This window comes from Convolutriloba macropyga, chromosome 10 (genome assembly GCF_964194025.1).
Source record: "Convolutriloba macropyga chromosome 10, txConMacr16.3, whole genome shotgun sequence".
NCBI lineage: Eukaryota > Metazoa > Xenacoelomorpha > Acoela > Convolutidae > Convolutriloba > Convolutriloba macropyga.
This window is the reverse complement of record NC_134477.1, coordinates 12,169,329-12,186,069: the sequence shown is the minus strand read 5'-3', so window position 1 is coordinate 12,186,069 and position 16,741 is coordinate 12,169,329. Positions and strand designations below refer to the sequence as shown.

At 36.2% G+C, this 16,741-nt stretch overlaps 1 protein-coding gene across 1 annotated transcript in view; it reads left to right on the top strand.

Moving 5' to 3' along the window:
* Positions 1–12,456: 12,456 nt before the first annotated feature.
* Positions 12,457–16,741, top strand: part of LOC142348577 (catenin beta-like) — a 291,880-nt gene continuing 287,595 nt past the window's right edge. The window contains exon 1 of the mRNA XM_075399969.1: positions 12,457–12,466. The gene's annotated coding sequence lies outside the window, so the exon portion shown is untranslated. The remainder of the gene's footprint in view (positions 12,467–16,741) is intronic.

Sequence of the window (16,741 nt, the reverse complement as noted above, 5' to 3'; positions counted from 1 at the left end):
AAGACAGTGTTGACTATGGTAATCGAGGTTAGAGTTTATACAGACTTCAGCTTTTAAAACTGCAGCATTTGCAGCAAATTGACAAATTATTCAAAGAAGTACATTCCTGGGTAATAAGCAAAAAAAACACCAGAAGGACAGCAAATGAAAAAATGAGCATCAAGGGAGTTTTGAAAATACTGGGAGCAGTAGACAAATGTTTTTCCTATTGACAGGATTTTGTTTTGAAACACCAAACAGAACCTAAATTTGAAACTGTTTAGCAAATGCTGGTGCCATGGGGAGAGGGTCCAATGTGCTGGAGCTCCTGAATGACTCTCCTAGTCACGTATCTTTCGATATCATGTGCTCAGTTCCCAAATCTCAGGAAAACATGTACATTTTGGTTACCAGTGATCAATTCAGGGAATGGTACGAAGCCGTAGCTTTACCCAATCACGAGAAAAACCCGTGGCAGAAGCGTTTGTTGAACCCTGTATAGTGAGATTTGGCTGTCCAGTCAACCTAAACAGTTACCAAGGGTCGAACGAACTTTATGTTAAATTTATTTCCTATTCTCAGCAGTGAAACTATCTTGTAACTAGTAAATAAGAGGAAATCAACAAAATCCTACCACACCCAAGGAAACGCGATGATTGAAAGAACAAACCGAACAATGGAAGACTGCCTCTCCAAATACATATAGGCCAATATCAGAATGATAAGACCAAATTTCTACCCTTAGCGATGATGGTATGTCCATCATCAATCCATAGTGTAATGAAATAGAGCCCAGAGTTTTTGGTACTGTGTTTTCTACGGTCACTGTTTATAGACTGCATCAATAGCACATTACAGACTGCATTATACGCAACACCAAGTGACTACGTTTTCACAATGAAACAAAAGTTACAGGAAACACATCAGTTGATGCGGGATTTTATGCATGTCAAACAAGAAGGCCAGACGACCTATTATGATCGCAGTAAATTTGGACTGAGCTAAAAAGCTGGAGAAAAAGAGTTAGTTCTCAACCCAAGGGTAAAAAAAGAGAAACACGAAAATTTGCTTTTTGTTTGAAAGACCACACTCAATAGTTAAAATTTATAACGATTTGAATTTCACAATGAAACAAAAACTATTGGAAACACAACAGTTGATGCGAGAATTCATGCATTTCAAACAAGAACGCTAAAAGATCTATTATGATCGCAGTAAGTTTGGACCGAACTATAAAGTGCGAGAAGAAGACTTAGTTCTCAACCCAACGTTAAAAAAACGAAAAACACGAAAAATTACTTCTTTCTATAGAAGACAATACTCAACAGTCAAGGTAGACGAAAAAAGAGGAAGAAAGCCATTAAGGTCCACTATGACCAACTGGAAGAAAATAAAACACGATAAAAGCCATTCACGCCTGAGCCTCAAGCGAAACAAAAAACAACAGTTAAGGAGGAGAAAAAAATCAATTTAGACAGCTCCGACGATGATATAATTGAAAGAGAATCACACAGAGACATTGAAATTAGTCTGAACTCTGGAAGTAATCAATTTGAAACCAAGAATTCTAACAGTTCAATAAATGCTACAAACGATACGTCTAAGAACGAAGCTAAAGAATCAGAGCAAGAATGCTCGAAAGTGCGAATCAAGAAGGCAATCAAGGCAATCAAAGTTGCCGACGGAGGTGAAGTTTCATCAAAAACTTAACGATATACAATACAGAATGATAGCAAAAACAAGTATAGAATATAGAAAGCAGCAAAAACAAGAATCTAAAACCAAAAAAAGCCACAGGAGGCTAGTAGCAAAACAAAAAGTACCGATGAAAAAATTAATAGTGATCCCAAATCGCACAAAATGACTACAAGGTCTGGCAGCCGATTAAAATTGGTAACTGAGAAATTAAATAATTACTTTACTGAGAAAGATGAAGAGCAATTTATAAGTCAGCAGGCTGATGATATATTTGTTTCAGGAAAATTCAGAAAGAAACAATGGAATTAATAGGAAAAACGAGTTCGTCCGGAGGAACGTGTGATGGAGTATAACTATGTTTGTATCTGGCAATGCTGGCCATATTTAGTTCTCTTTTTTGTTGTAACCAATTACACGGTTGTGACTTTGACAATATTGTATTAACATAGATCAATTGTCTGGATCACAGTATAAACTGTGATAACAGAATTTGAGTATCAAAAACAATAGAAATGAGTAATTCGATATTTGCGGAGGTTCAACCAGAGATTAAATCAAAATTCTGAATATATGAAGCGTCATATAAGATGCCTGCACTAAAAAAGCAACGTATATGACGATGTCGTTTTCGTTACAGAAAGTTCAGGAAAGTTCCAAGATCAATGTACATTTTAAACGAGGGAACTTATAAAAAAAGACTTTGACAGAACAAAAGTTTTGCCATAACTGGTTTCGGATATAGAATCTTTAAATTTGGCAGGTTGGAAACGTACGACAGGCAAGCGGAATCACTTATTTCGGGGAGCATAGTCAAAGCTTGATAGAAAAAAATGGGCGCGACGGCGCTATGTATATTGAGCCTGTAGAATGGGTTTCAACTGAAATTTAAAAGCTTATTTTAAAACTGCTACAAAGAAACCTAATAAACCATAGGGATCCCCTAGGTGTCTGGGAAACTGTTTTCATCAAAACCACAAAAATGAAAGAAAATTAACTTAACTTTTTCTCGAAATTAAAGGCAAGCAAACATGTCAAACGATCAAACAGTTTGATAAGGAGGACCCGGCAAACAATTTTGGTAACAACCAGACAAATTTTATCAGCCAAAAAGTTTTACACAAGAGCAAATTTGAAGATTTAGCATTAGAAATTTCAGAGAAGAAAAGAATTTGTTTAAAAATAACCGGAGTCCCGGGACTTTTTTTTACTTTGAGAAAACATTAAAGCAGACAACTGGTAGACTTAAAATATCCAGAGAAAAGTTTCTTTCAAGCGTTATGCAACCAGTTTTAGCAGGAAATTTTTCCAGCAAATGAAATGACAATTTTTCAGAATTTTAAAAGCGTAGCTTATACATTTGGTTAAAAGCAAAGGACATTTTCGTGTCAGTCTTAAGAGTCTAACTCATTTTTTGAACTGTAAAATGTAATCCTAAATTGTTCATCTATTTCGGATTATTTGTTAATGCAGCGTCTTGGCAATAATTGTTTCGGAATCCAGACCCCGTAACGGGAACAAGTATGTAAAATCAATTACTCCGGTTGTTTTAAAAAAATTAAATCCAGACCAAAAAATTTGAAACCCAAAAAAAGAAAATTTAGTTTGAGACCAAAAAAAGAGAACAAAAACTGTCTTGAGTTCAATACCAAAAATGAAGTCTTGAGATAAAGATAGAAAATTTTGATAAACTTTAGAGTCAAAAAGGAGTTTTGATCCAACATAGCAGGCAAAGAGATCTCACAAATTGGTAAACATGTGCACTATATGCCAGATTTGTGCAAAATTAATTCAAAGTGTACCCAGTGGAATCTTGTCTTTCGCGGACTGTGGCACCCGTCAATGTTTGGTCCAGATTTCTGCAGACTGAAATGGAACTGAAAACCAGTGCGCACAATTAGAAAACTTGAATATTACAAACTACTTACTTAAAAAAAAGACCTCCTCCCCCTTCGACAAAAACTAAATAATCAATGTGACAAGGCCAAAGAGGTCAGAGAGGAAGCATTAGCTAAATGGAATGCCGAATTTGAGGCGCTATGAGATAGTTTAAAGAGCAGTTCAAGCTATGAAAAAGAGCAGTTCATCGATTTGTTGAAACACGATTTGGTCAATTTAAAATCATTTTTGCTAAGAAGAGGGAAGCCACCGAGAAAATGTAGAAGACGGGTGACCTATTGCGGTCAACGCTTGAGCAGCTGAAGAAAACGAAAACCATAACTTGTCGAGGAATGTCGAGGATAAGATAATTTCATTGATCGGCAAAAGAGTTCTCCTAAAAACGAGAAGACCAAGACGAAGTCAGGAGAGAAATGTCAATTCGACATGGAAAACAAAAACATAATGAATCAGGCTGCTATCTTATATGAGTTTTTGTATGTAAAAAATCTGCTTCAAAAGGTCAAATAAAGAAACACTACTAAAAAATGAGCCTGTTGACGTACACTGATGCTGGTGGCAACGAAGAGTTATTCAAAACCATCAACCGGGCATATTTGAATCTGACAAAGGATGCAGCGCGAGAAGCTCACGAAACATTTGGGCTTGACGAGGCAGAGAAAACCATGAACGACGAAAACTGATATTTAAAATTTGCAAATGAAATTAGCAACTTTTCGTATAGTAGGACGTTCAAATAACAAGAGCTGTGAATAAAATTATATTTTTTTGTTTTTTGTTTGAGTGGTGCACACGATTCCTATTAAGAGGGGGCAGTGTGAATTAGTGCTATGCCTATATAAAAAAGATGTACTAAAAACCTGGGGCTTCTAGATCAAAATTTAAATATTCGGTCAATATTCGTCAATATTTGGTCCAGATTTCTGCAGACTGAAGTCGAAATGCAAACCAGTGCGCACAAGTAGAAAATTTGAATATTACAAACTATTTACTTCAAAAAGACCTCGTCCCCCTTCGACAAAAACTAAATAATCAATGTGACAAGGCCAAAGAAAGGAAGCATTAGCTAAATGGAATGCCGAGTTTGAGGCGCTATGAGATAGTTTAAAGAGCAGTTCGAGCTATGAAAAAGAGCAGTTCATCGATTTGTTGAAACACGATTTGGTCAATTTAAAATCAGTTTTGCTAAGAAGAGGGAAGCCACCGACAAAATGTAGAAGACGGGAGACCTATTGCGGTCAACGCTTGAGCAGCTGAAGAAAACGAAAACCATAATTTGTCAAGGAATGTCGAGGATAAGATAATTTCATTGATCGACAAAAGAGTTCTCCTAAAAACGAGAAGGCCAAGACAAAGTCAGGAGAGAAATGTCAATTCGACATGGAAAACAAAAACATAATGAATCAGGCTGCTACCTTATATGAGTTTTTGTTGGTAAAAAATCTGCTTCAAAAGGTCAGATAAAGAAACACTACCAAAAAATGAGCCTGTTGACGTACACTGATGCTGGTGGCAACAAAGAGTTTTTCAAAATCATCAACCGGGCATAATTGAATCTGACAAAGGATGCAGCGCGAGAAGCTTACGAAACATTTGGGCTTGACGAGGCAGAGAAAGCCATGAACGACGAAAACTGATATTTAAATTTTTCAAATGAAATTAGCAACTTTTCGTATAGTAGGACGTTCAAATAACAAGAGCTGTGAATGAAATTATTTTTTTTGTTTTTTGGTTGAGTGGGGCACACGATTCCTATTGAGAGGGGGCAGTGTGAGTGAGTGCTATGCCTATATAAAAAAGATGTACTAAAAACCAGGGGTTTCTAGGTCAAAATTTAAATATTCGGTCAATATTCGTCAATATTTGGTCCAGAATTCTGCAGACTGAAGTCGAACTGCAAACCAGTGCGCACAAGTAGAGAACTTGAATATTACAAACTATTTACTTCAAAAAGACCTCGTCCCCCTTCGACAAAAATTAAATAATCAATGTGACAAGGCCAAAGAAAGGAAGCATTAGCTGAATGGAATGCCGAGTTTGAGGTGCTATGAGATAGTTTAAAGAGCAGTTCAAGCTATGAAAAGAGCAGTTCATCGATTTGTTGAAACACAATTTGGTCAATTTAAAATCAGTTTTGCTAAGAAGAGGGAAGCCACCGAGAAAATGTAGAAGACGGGTGACCAATTGCGGTCAGAGCTTGAGCAGCTGAAAAAACAAAAACCATAACTTGACGAGGAACGTCGAGGATAAGATAATTTCATTGATCGACGAAAGAGTTCTCCTAAAAACGAGAAGGCCAAGACAAAGTCAGGAGAGAAATGTCAATTCGACATGGAAAACAAAAACATAATGAATCAGGCTGCTACCTTATATGAGTTTTTGTTGGTAAAAAATCTGCTTCAAAAGTTCAGATAAAGAAACACTACTAAAAAATGAGCCTGTTGAAGCACACTGATGCTGGTGGCAACAAAGAGTTATTCAAAACCATCAATCGGGCATATTTGAATCTGACAAAGGATGCAGCGCGAGAAGCTTACGACGCATTTGGGCTTGATGAGGCAGAGAAAATCATGAACGACGAAAACTGATATTTAATTTTTGCAAATGAAAGTGGCACTTTTTCGTATAGTAGGACGTTCAAATAACAAGAGCTGTGACTGAAAATATTTTTTTTTGTTTTTTGGTTGAGTGGTGCACACTATTCCTATTAAGAGGGGGCAGTGTGAGTGAGTGTTATGCCTATATAAAAAAGATGTACGAAAAACCTGGGGTTTCAAGGTCAAAATTTAATTATTCGGTCCATATTCGTCAATATTTGGTCCAGATTTCTGCAGACTGAAGTGGAACTGCAAACCAGTGCGCACAATTAGAAAACTTGAATATTACAAACTATTTACTTCAAAAAGACCTCGTCCCCCTTCGACAAAAACTAAAGAATCAATGTGACAAGGCCAAAGAAAGGAAGCATTAGCTAAATGGAATGCCGAGTTTGAGGCGCTATGAGATAGTTTAAAGAGCAGTTCAAGCTATGAAAAAGAGCAGTTCATCGATTTGTTGAAACACGATTTTGGTCAATTTAAAATTAGTTTTGATAAGAAGAGGGAAGCCACCGAGAAAATGTAGAAGACGGGTGACCAATTGCAGTCAGAGCTTGAGCAGCTGAAAAAAACGAAAACCATAACTTGTCGAGGAATGTCGAGGATAAGATAATTTCATTGATCGACAAAAGAGTTCTCCTAAAAACGAGAAGGCCAAGACAAAGTCAGGAGAGAAATGTCAATTCGACATGGGAAACAAAAACATAATGAATCAGGCTGCTACCTTATATGAGTTTTTGTTGGTAAAAAATCTGCTTCAAAAGGTCAGATAAAGAAACACTACTAAAAAATGAGCCGGTTGACGTACACTGATGCTGGTGGCAACGAAGAGTTATTCAAAATCATCAATCGGGCATATTTGAATCTGACAAAGGATGCAGCGCGAGAAGCTTACGACACATTTGGGCTTGACGAGGCAGAGAAAGCCATGAACGACGAAAACTGATATTTAAATTTTGCAAATGAAATTAGCAACTTTTCGTATAGTAGGACGTTCAAATAACAAGAGCTGTGAATGAAAATATTTTTTTTGTTTTTTGGTTGAGTGGTGCACAAGATTCCTATTAAGAGGGGGCAGTGTGAGTGAGTGTTATGCCTATAAAAAAAAGATGTACTAAAAACCTGGGGTTTCAAGGTCAAAATTTAAATAATCGGCCAATATTCGTCAAAATTTGGTCCAGATTTCTGCAGACTGAAGTGGAACTGCAAACCAGTGCGCACAATTAGAAAACTTGAATATTACACACTATTTACTTCAAAAAGACCTCGTCCCCCTTCGACAAAAACTAAATAATCAATGTGACAAGGCCAAAGAGGTCGGAAAGGAAGCATTAGCTAAATGGAATGCCGAGTTTGAGGCGCTATGAGATAGTTTAAAGAGTAGTTCAAGCTATGAAAAAGAGCAGTTCATCGATTTGTTGAAACACGATTTTGGTCAATTTAAAATTAGTTTTGCTAAGAAGAGGGAAGCCACCAAGAAAATGTAGAAGACGGGCGACCGATTGCGGTCAGAGCTTGAGCAGCTGAAAAAAAACGAAAACCATAATTTGTCGAGGAAGGTCGAGGATAAGATAATTTCATTGATCGACAAAAGAGTTCTCCTAAAAACGAGAAGACCAAGACAAAGTCAGGAGAGAAATGTCAATTCGACATGGGAAACAAAAACATAATGAATCAGGCTGCTACCTGATATGAGTTTTTGTTGGTAAAAAATCTGCTTCAAAAGGTCAGATAAAGAAACACTACCAAAAAATGAGCCTGTTGACGTACACTGATGCTGGTGGCAACAAAGAGTTTTTCAAAATCATCAACCGGGCATAATTGAATCTGACAAAGGATGCAGCGCGAGAAGCTTACGAAACATTTGGGCTTGACGAGGCAGAGAAAGCCATGAACGACGAAAACTGATATTTAAATTTTGCAAATGAAATTAGCAACTTTTCGTATAGTAGGACGTTCAAATAACAAGAGCTGTGAATGAAAATATTTTTTTTGTTTTTTGGTTGAGTGGTGCACAAGATTCCTATTAAGAGGGGGCAGTGTGAGTGAGTGTTATGCCTATAAAAAAAAGATGTACTAAAAACCTGGGGTTTCAAGGTCAAAATTTAAATAATCGGCCAATATTCGTCAAAATTTGGTCCAGATTTCTGCAGACTGAAGTGGAACTGCAAACCAGTGCGCACAATTAGAAAACTTGAATATTACACACTATTTACTTCAAAAAGACCTCGTCCCCCTTCGACAAAAACTAAATAATCAATGTGACAAGGCCAAAGAGGTCGGAAAGGAAGCATTAGCTAAATGGAATGCCGAGTTTGAGGCGCTATGAGATAGTTTAAAGAGTAGTTCAAGCTATGAAAAAGAGCAGTTCATCGATTTGTTGAAACACGATTTTGGTCAATTTAAAATTAGTTTTGCTAAGAAGAGGGAAGCCACCAAGAAAATGTAGAAGACGGGCGACCGATTGCGGTCAGAGCTTGAGCAGCTGAAAAAAAACGAAAACCATAATTTGTCGAGGAAGGTCGAGGATAAGATAATTTCATTGATCGACAAAAGAGTTCTCCTAAAAACGAGAAGACCAAGACAAAGTCAGGAGAGAAATGTCAATTCGACATGGGAAACAAAAACATAATGAATCAGGCTGCTACCTGATATGAGTTTTTGTTGGTAAAAAATCAGCTTCAAAAGGTAAGATAAAGAAACACTACTAAAAAATGGGCCTGTTGACGTACACTGATGCTGGTGGCAAAGAAGAGTTATTCAAAACCATCAATCGGGCATATTTGAATCTGACAAAGGATGCAGCGCGAGAAGTTTACGACACATTTGGGCTTGAGGAGGCAGAGAAAGCCATGAACGACGAAAACTGATATTTAAATTTTGCAAATGAAAGTGGCAACTTTTCGTATAGTATGACGTTCAAATAACAAGAGCTGTGAATGAAATTATTTTTTTTTGTTTTTTGGTTGAGTGTTGCACACTATTCCTATTAAGAGGGGGCAGTGTGAGTGAGTGTTATTCCTATATAAGAAAGATGTACTAAAAACCTGGGGTTTCAAGGTCAAAAGTTAATATTTAATTTATTAACTGATTTATGGCTGATACAAGATTGACAGTTGTAAAGAAAACAAAATAGAATATTATTTAGAGAAAGCAGTTCGAGAAATATCAACAAAATTGACAAATCTTTGTTGAATTGGTTAATTTGCCACGATGAAAGAACCAATATTGGGTAATGACCAAAGTGAGAAATGAATAATATCATTGAACACCAAACCTGACATCTTATTTACTTAGTAATCCTATGCACTTATTAATTTAACTTCGAACTTCGTATCTTTAAAAAATACCACGTTTAATTGACCAAGGATATAAAAAAATTACCAGCGGGTGGCTGCTACAAATGTTCTAATGAGAATGAATTAAAGGTTGTTGTGAAGTGAATTCGCATACAAACGGTAAATGTGAAGATTTCCTTGTAAGGTGTGTTCATTTTGTTTGACAAATTTCTGTTAAACTCCAAGCTATTTTTTCAAGTCAGTTCTACGTTTTTCTGCACAATAATAACAGATCAAGGCAAGTTTCTGCATGTTCTTACCCTCCCCATCACTAATTTTAAATTCAAAAATTTTGAAAGTAAATCAAAAATTATAGGTTCAAGTGTAACCGCCGCGGGGTATCGACAGTAAAAGCCCAAGCGGTTTACCTTTGTTGAGACTCTTATCGCGATCACCAATTGACAAATCTTTGTTGAGACTCTTATCGCGATCACGTTTCATGAAATATATATAATAAGTTAACCTCAAATGAAGTCAAACGTGAGTAAATGTTTTTTCTCTAAATTGTTTTATCATATACGCAACTTGTACCATTTAAAAAGTACTATCTGGAGTCAACTGATAGATACAGGTGTTTATTTGTAGATATTGATAAAGACTTATTTGATCAAAGTACATTGATTGCTTTTTAGTTAATTTTGACATGGCATTAACAGCCAGATGCTTAGACTGGTGCATCATTCAATACCTCTTAAATGAGAAGAGATTTTAGCAACTCTTGTATTGTGCCATTTGGATGTGAGTGCTTCCTTTCGCAAAACTTAACCCAATAGAATAAGTGGGTTTTACACATTATAGTCTCCATATATTTATAGCCGCTTCATTATGCTTTCTAATTTCGCGGTCTAAATGCGGTCTAAATTTCGTTTAAATAGGACGGAGAGTGGGGGCTTGATCCAAACGTGGAATAAACGTTGCATTACAATTTGCAAAAAAGACGTCGAAAAGCAATTTCATACAAAAAGTAACAACCAAAGTAATGAATTTACACAAAAAATTCTAATAAACAGAAGAATGGACAAGAATCAAATCATTTTCTCACAGATCATATAGAAGAAAGATGAACTTTATTACCAGATTTATGGCTGGTAATTTGTTACCTAATTTACGTTCAAGTTTGACAGGTGTAAGGAAAACAAAACACACATTTGGTTAGTCAAAGCTCAGGCTTCGAGCAACATGAACGAAATTGACAAATCTTTGTTGAATTGGTTAATTTGCCACGATGATAAAACCTTTATTGGCTACTGACCAAGAGGAGGATTAAATTAGTTCTTTGAACACCAATCCTACCATCAGAGCTAACCAATATAATGAACCTTCATTTAATTAAACCTTTTTGTCTTCCGCATTAATTACATATTAATTTAACATCTAACTTTTTATTTTTAACAAGTAGCAGGCTTAATTAACCAAGGATATAAGAAATTGCGCATGGACACCTGCTATAACTAGTCTAACTAGAGTAAACTAGAGGTTTTTATGAAGTTAAATGGCTTACACAAGTTAATTGGGAAAATTCCTTTATAAAGTTTATACATTCTCTTTTTTTTTATTCAAAATCCAAACATTTTCCCCTCTAATGTACGTTTTTCTGCACAATAATAAAAGATCCATGGAACTTTCTGCTTGTTTTTACCCTCACCGCCATTATACCTTGGTATTTTGCTTGAAAGCAGAGTTTTGTGATTCGCACTTCAATCCTCTCCCTCTGGAATAAACGGTTCCTTACAATTAATGCTCATTTCTTTTAAGTCAAGTGTTTTGAAGTTCAAACGGATGCAAATCCTCTTACATGCCAGAGTTTTTAAAAAAATTCAAACACAAATGACAAGATCACAGCCAAGGAAGCGCCCATTGCCAAGTCGTCCAATTACCTTCACCACAATTTATTACACTTAAATTCCACATTATTTCCAGCTTTTCACAGGAGGGTCTTCATTGCTAAGATCGGAGTCTCCAAAACCTTCCCATTGAGAGTCCTTGAAAGTCAATTTCAATTGGCTTCTCAGCTGCAATTTTTTACAGAAGTTTAACATCGAAGGATACTGTTTGCTCATGTTCCTCCCTATTAATTGAATCTGCAGCGGCTCATGGATGTTATGAATTCGGCTCAACTTTTGCATCTGGTAACTTCCGGAAAAAGAGGAGATCAAAAAGTATCAGATTCATTTACAACTGTTATGGGGTGTCTACAGTACAGTTCCAAGCGGTGTACCGTTATGATTCTTAGAAATCCATTAATCGTTCATTTCACTGTTTCGTCAGTCTTTGCAACCTAATATTTTTCTGTTTCTCGTTTTTCTGAATAAGATCATCGCCTTTTCTTAAGGCTCGAATTGATTAGTAATAACTAAATCTGTGAAACATCTCTCTCAAACGAGATCGAATAAAAAGTCTCGTAAAATAAATAATACAGTAGAACGTGAGTTAATTATTTTTTGAAACTGTTTTAGCGGGTCGATTATCTGGAAACCAAACAAAACAGATCTGAACAAATTTGAAGCAATCCAGGCAAAAGCTACGAAATGGATCTGATCCACCGAACAACTGAAATACAAAGACAGACTGCTCAGGCTAGATATCTTTCCTCTATCACTCTATCATGAGCTTTTGTTTTTTCTGGACATTGTTAGTTGCAGCTACAGCAATGAATGGCAAAATTTTGTACAAGTTACCAGACAGCATGACAAGAACACATGAGCGGGAGATACAAAACGTCTCAAGACCAGGAATCTCTCAAGACAGAAACAGGAATGCAACTTCTGGACGAGAGGCGTCTACCTTGTGAACCTCATTGGTCAAAAAGTTGGTCAAAGTGTCGACTCTATACTGCGGAAAGCAGTAAGAAGGTAACAGAAGTCTACACAGATTTCTTTACCGAAGTTTGTTATCATAAAAATGTATGCACATGGTGATTGTCTGGTCCATGAGCACTTTGCAGAAATCTTATTAAATGAATTAAACTCTTTGGCAAAAATGAAATTCCGGAAACATTTCTTCCCTTGCGTGCTGACTTTAATTTCTATTATTATTATTATAACCGCAAAGCGTAATATTTAAAAAGTACTATCTGGAATCAACTGATAGATGAAAGTGTTTTGTTGTATTTATTGATAAAGAATTATGTGACCAAAGTAAACTGAATGGTTATTTTGAGTTATTTGTGACATGGCAATAACAACCAGATGACTATATTTGTTCGTCATCCAGTACTTCTTAAATAAGAAGAGATCTTTGCAACTCTTGTTTCGTGCCATTTGGTTTAAGTGCTCCCGTTTTCAAAGTTCCTGGTACCGAATATTCACCATCAATTAACTTTTTTGGAGATCTACTACTCAGATAATTTTTAAAGCACTTTATGTTTGAAACCCATTTTGTTTCAAGAACTGAAAGAAGTAATCCATGATCGAAAGTGTCAAAGGCAGCTGATAGATCAAGTCCAATATATAATGTGCTTTTTGTCCTATCTAAATTGAGGAAAAAAACATTTGTCACCTTAACGACGGCTGTTTCTGTAGAAAAAAACTTCCTGTAGGCACTTTGATAACTACTAAAGAGACTATTTGTTTCAAGTTTTCAAGCATTTGCATAAAAGCCGCCCTTTCTATTAGATTTGATATGTAACTTTGAGATAGGTCGATAATTTGAAAAAACTTCATTGTCAGAATTTGCTTTCTTCAAGCGGGGCTGAACAATGGCCATTTTAAAGGATTGGGGAAACATCCCGCCTTCAGCAAAAGATTAGGAAGTTTCAAGTCGAGAAAATAAAAATCTGGAAATGGCTTTAAAAGATGTGTCGGAATGATGTCCAGTGGTGATGTACTGTTTGACGACGCCGAAATAAATTCTCTAAACTGACTTATCGACAACTCTGTGAACGAAATTATTGAGTCAACTTCAGTTTTCAGATTTTCAGGACCTATCGCAGTGGGTCTCAATGCAATAATACTTTCCAGTTTAGATATAAAGAAATCGTTGAAGTCGTTTGCAAGCTGTTTGTTTGTTTTCATACTTTGTGAGCTAGTCTACATCTAAAACAAGAAGCAATTTTAAGGTGACAAACTTTTTATGCCTCAATATTCTATCCACGCAATCTCATTGTATAATCTACGCTTCTCTTAGAATTTTTCAAAATAAATCTGGGTGACATTTTAATAATCAGATTTTAGTAAAGATATTTTCCACTTTCTGTTTTACGCGCTGCTTTTCTCTTTTTTGTTTCAAATTCAAAAGCTCGTTGTCAAAAAATTGGCATTGGAGTTTAATAAATGTTTTTGTTTTAAGTGATGGAACAAAGTGCAAAATATTCTCCTTGAACCTTAGATACGTATCCCATGCTTCATCAATACTTGAGGCAACATCAAAATTTAAGCACGGCTTCAATAACTTAGTAAAAACTTCAGATTCAAACATCTTCCAATTTCTATACATCAACCGGTGTTGTGATTTGCATTACTTCATTCTGCTGAGCAAGAAGCAAATAAACGAATGATACGAAGAAGTAATGACGCTATTCGATTTAACATTATTTGAAATATTGTTTGACGCTATAACATGGTCAAGAATCCTACCACTTTTTCTCGCAGACGTACTGAGTCATGCCGAAGTCTTCAAAAATTGAGTTTCACATTTTTTATGCATTGTTATTTACATTCAGTGAAAGGTTAAAATCACCCAGGAGAACAATCTTGTCGAATTGTAGCCTTTTTTCTTCAAAAAGAACAGTAAAGTGATCAATGACAATATTAATTTTTAATCCAAGTGATCGATAAACAGCAATTCCTAAATAACTGGTAGCCCCAACAGTTACAGAAGCATAACAGTATTCAAAAAAATTAGAGGCAAACTTTTCAAAATTTTCCAAATGGAGATCATATCTGTAAAAGAGGCAAAGTCCACTTTCTCTTTTATTAACCCTTGGTGAACTATAAAAAAGAAACCGTGGGGGACAACACTGCTATAGAATAAAGTTGTCATCTGATTTGCTCGTAATCCACGATTCTATAAAAACTCCCGAACTACTTTCATTTACTTCCAAGAGAGCCTTTAAATCTTTGGTTTTGTTCCTGACAGAGCGTACATTATGCAGACAATTGTTTATTCCTGTACATCTTTGTTTCGTCGATCATTGTTTTAATGGAGGAATGGCTAGTAGTAATTTTTGATCCACTTTTTTTAGCCAATCACAGGCGGCTTCCTTCAAGTAAAATCTTGACACTGTAAAGTTTTCAGGCCAGAAATCAGGAAAGGCAATTTTCTCCTCATCGAAATTAAATACAAAATGAAAAGCTTTCATGTGAGCTTCTGACAACGAAATTTGGCGAATCTGATGTACATCAACGTTATTTTCTACACAAATATAAATAATGACGCTTTGGGGGTTTTTTGACACTCTTGATGTCTGCTGGATTGGTGTTTGTTCCTGTTTTTAACTCCTTAGTTGATCTTACTTTCTTCTGTACAGTTTCAAATTCAAGTTCATTTGTCCTTCTCGTTTTGTTCACTGTCGCACTGAACGAGCTGTTGTTTGGATTCCTACCAAGTCCATTTTTTGCAGCTTTTAGAAAAGGGATTTCCGGTTTCTTTATCTACGTTATCTCATTGCGTAGCACTGTAATCTCGCGGATCAAAAAATCAACACAATCGAGCTTCTTCTCAACGGCCGTAACTCTGTCCAGCGCAGATAGTTCTGCAGTAAAGATTGGAGTACAACCAACACATGAACAGTAAATCATTCGTTTGATATTTGCGGTACTTGAAATTCCCAAACAAGCAAAGTGAACAGAAATTTTCTTACATTTGACACAAAATGCACTCACCTGTACATTGCAAGGATCGTAACGAATAAAGCAGAGAGTTTCGGGCGGTGGCGGCTGTGTTGGGGGCACCATTGTAACTTGGGATAAAAGGGGGACTAAGGGTAGTGGCCGCTATGGGCCTAAACTTATTAGTCAAACAAATGTGGCGAACATTCACACCAAATGTTTGACTAAGAAAAAATATTTATCATGGCCAAAACGGTAGCGAAACAACAATCGAGCAGATGCGGAGAACTCTTTCGCCAAATGTTTGATACCAATTATGGAATCGTAGATAATTCTTGTATAAATTCTTCCGCCGGAATCTGAACTCCCCGTTATTTGGGGCTACCCGAACAAAATCCGGTCTCTGCTACCACAGTAAATAACAACAATAAAGAGCAGAAACAGAATTAAATGGCCTCCCGGGTGCACTTGGAGACTATTTAATGAGTTTATCAAAATATCAATTGTATCCTCGCTCAACTTAGTGGGCATAAAACTTTCCGCTTTCAAGCGCACCCCCTTTTTCAATGGCAAAATGCTATATAACAACATGTGAATCGTGTTTTGGGGTATAAAAACACAAGGGAAAAGGCGGACGGGGGAGGGTTGAATTAAAACAGATCTGAAATTTGATCCTTAATGCTTGTTTTAAAAAACATCAACCAAAAACTTGATTCTTATTACGTGTTCTTATTACATTTCTAGGAACTATGTGCTTTCTGTATTCTACTTCGATTTTTTTGAGAGACGTGGGAATTATACTTATTAATTGCTCTCAAAAGACGTTTGTATCAATTGGGGCTGGGGGTTTTAGCCGAAACCCAAATTATTAGTGTGAGTATCACACCTATATAAAAAAATGAACTAGAAACCTTGGGTTTCAAGGTTAAATATTTAGTTTAACGTTTGATTTTTTTTACCTGATTTATGGCTGACACAAGGTTGATAGGTGTCAGAAAAGAAAATAGACCTGTGATTAGACAAAGCTCGGGCTTCGAGCGGGATCAACAAAACTGACATATCTTTGTTGACTTAGTTAATTCACCACGATGATAGAAACGATATTGGGTACCGACCAAAGCGAGGAATAAACTCAATTTTTGAACACCAAACTTCCATCAGAGCTAACCACTCTATTAAGTCTAGTCTAATTAAACCATATTTTCTTCACTATAATCTACTTAACAATTTTACTTATAACTTTGCCTTTTAACCAAGTACCACGCTAAATTAGCCAAGGACATAGAGTATTGCGCACAGGTGGCTGCTATAGTGGCATAGTGGCGAGAGATTAAAAGTAAACAGAAAACCACAACCCAATAATATTGAGCGTTGTACTGATTTCTAAAAGAAATCTTTTTTTTTGTTTGAAAATCAACTTTCGACACGAGGCTGACGTCCTAACATCATGACACGAAACAGGAAT